We start from the raw sequence: 3,045 nt of genomic DNA, 5'->3' as shown, positions 1-3,045 counted from the left end.
AGGCAAGGTGTACTTGCAGCCCAGGTAGTACTGCTACAGATGTTGCAAGACTTGTGCACCAGTGTTCTGTGATGTCTAAAGGATGCCTGTGTTTCATATTGTGTGGCATGCAAGCTGAGAGTTGCACCCCAACAGCCCTCATAGCAGAACCGAGGGTTTGGGGACACAACAGTTGGGTGACACATTGTTCTCACTTCTGTCAGCTATATCATCCTGAAGAGTGATGATCACACAACAGTGTGGCATGAAGTAGTTCAAAGACATTGGGTGTAAGCAAAAGGTAAAATGCTGGTTCCAGGTTGCTTAAAGCACATCCTGGAGATAACTTCCTTCCCACTTGAATAACTCACATCAGTTCCCAGAAGGAACAGTAAAAGGGGAAAAACCTAGACATGAATTAGTGGAACATTAATCTACCTCAGAGAGTTTCTTTCCCCCCTCTCTCCCAGAAAGATTACCTACTCTCAGTCAGATTACTACTCTCAGCATACAACAGGTGCAGCTAAACAGAAGTTGATACCCTGGCAGTATAATGTTGGTGGTATTTTGTGGTTTATATTATTTGCATTCCATCCATACAGAACTAATGCGAATCTCCATCAGCACAAGGATTTTTCCTTGCACAATGGAATGTTACTCCTCTCTTTTCCCTCCCTGAAGCCCCCCTAAATTTGTTCTAGGGTTCCCCCAACCCTTTAGATCAGATTTGAGCATGGCACAGAGTGTGCATGGAAGGAGGAGAGTGGGGAGATGAAGTCCTGTTGCACAAGTAGAAGTCATTCTCCTTGCACAAAAAATAATGCCCATTATATCTTTCCTTACAATGGTATATGATGAGCACATTTGGTGATTTGGTCATACTGCCCTGCATTGCAATATCTTAACAGCTGTGTTGTTTGAAACATTCACAATAAGCGTTTACTATGGTACTAATACCCTGCGTTCTAGTTACTGCCAAACAAGCAGCCACTTACACAGACCAAGCAGTTTTCGACACGTGTGGCTATGGGTGAATTTGTCTCTTGCTCTAGGATGAGGCACCATCTGCTGGTCCACAGCAGTCTTCTCTAGTCTAAAGCTCATTGCAACATTTTCATTCTTAAAAATAGAAAGGGAAACGTGTGGTAGGCAGGCCCTTATTATTTGCATTCTTACAGATCAGGAAGGGGAACTGAGTTTGCTAGGCCAGCTCTGTCCTCCAGGATCCTCATAGAATCATAGAGTTGTAGAGTTGGAAGGGATCTCAAGAGTCATTTAGTCCAAACCTCTGCAATGCAGGAATCTGAAACCAGTCAGACTTTTTTTGTGAATGCTTGTCAGTCCACAACATAAAGGAAAATATAATACAAAGTGGATCATTCTTTCCACAAAAAGTCGAGTCCTTGAGGGTCTTGACCAAAACGGTAAATAACTTATTTTATAATTTTCTCCTTGGGGTAGGTCTTTAGGAGCTTCCAACTAAATATTAGGAAGAACTCTCTGACTGTAAGAACTGTTCAGCAGTGGAACAGACTACCTCAGAAGATGGTTCATTAGAGGTTTCTGAAGAGGGATTCAGTCTGCCTGGGATTCTTTAGCTGTGATTCCTGCATTGCAGCGAGTTGGACTAAATGACCCTTGCATTCTCTTCCAACTCTACAGTGAAACTCTTAAGATTATTTGCTTTCTCTTCCTAGCAACCTCATTAAGAAAATCCTTCTGCCTTTATGCCAACCTTTAACCAATCGAAACAGTAGCACAAAGGGTGGTATTCAACTAAGTTTTACTCAGAGCCAACCTGTGGAAATTGCTAAGGGACTACCTTAGCCATGTTAATCCATTTCAGTGTGTCTATTCTCAGCAAAACTTAGTTAAATACCACTCTCTTCCTCTGATTTCCAAGAACTGGGTTTTCATTTCCCGAGAACTTTGCCGGCACTTTTGGTTTCTATTCTTGGCCACCCTCACTACCTGCCCGTCAAAAAAGCACAGCTGGATATAGCAGCACCCCCAGGCTCCTCACCTAAACACAAAAAGGCAACACAACTCCTTTGTTTATATTATCATTGCATTTCCAGGGTTTCCTAATCTTGCAACTTGTACAGAAGCAGCAGCATTTGATCAGAACCAGCAGAGTCCAGCTGAGCTGCCTGCTGGCCCAGGAAGGCTCTCCTTGAGAAAAAGGCAAAGTTGGAGTCTGGAAGTCCGCCTCAGTTTGAGACTAGCTGGCTGTGAGTGTGCCTGTGTGCTTCAAAATAAATAGGATTTATTTAGGATTCCAAGGAAGGGGGCAAGCAACCCCCACCCCACCAATGGCTGTCTCACTCCACTGAAGGTGGGAACCCCAATTAGTCCTCTCCTTTCTAAGGTGATCAGGTACAAAAGGGGACGGGGCTACTGCAGCTCTGATAGGTGTGCAGAAAAGGAGATTTCAGCATAGCACGCTGCACCTGCTGTAGCAACGGAAGGCCCAAGCTCAGCGCTAGACTAGAGCATCTCCTTTGCATGCAGAACGTCCTGAGTTCAATCCCCAGCATCACCAAGTAGGGCTGGGGAGCCCTTGCCTGAGATCTTAGACAGCCGCCGCCAGTCAAATGTAGAAACAATACTCAGCTAGATAGACCGTTGGTCTGACTCAATCCAAGCTACTAAAGGTGCAAGAAGTTAGTCCTCTTTCGCATCTAGATACCCTGACTCTTCCCGCATAATATGGTCCTATTCATTTGCATAGCTCCCTCCTTCAAACTGATACAGAAAACCTGGCACCCAGAGGTGGGGCCATGTGCGACCCTAGCTTGCGCGATCTCTTATTCCTTCCACGTTTCCAGTGTCCGTGGGTTCAAAATCCCGAATAGGGGCTTCGGCGTTGCTTTCGTATGCGAGCGGTGCAAAGTCTACCCAGGGCTCCTTTCACACGTACATGCGCGGACACGTGTGCGTCGCGCCGGGCATACGGCTTGGCTGTGTGCGCGTCGGGGCGTGTGGCGGGTGTATTCATGTTCACCGTCTTGCCGCTAGGCGGCGCCTGTTCCCTCGGAGGCGGGCTTGGCTCCGGCGGAGGTGGGC

The sequence above is a fragment of the Podarcis raffonei genome, chromosome 3 (assembly GCF_027172205.1).
Source record: "Podarcis raffonei isolate rPodRaf1 chromosome 3, rPodRaf1.pri, whole genome shotgun sequence".
NCBI lineage: Eukaryota > Metazoa > Chordata > Lepidosauria > Squamata > Lacertidae > Podarcis > Podarcis raffonei.
The sequence above is the reverse complement of the archived record's forward strand: the minus strand, read 5'-3'. Positions refer to the sequence as shown.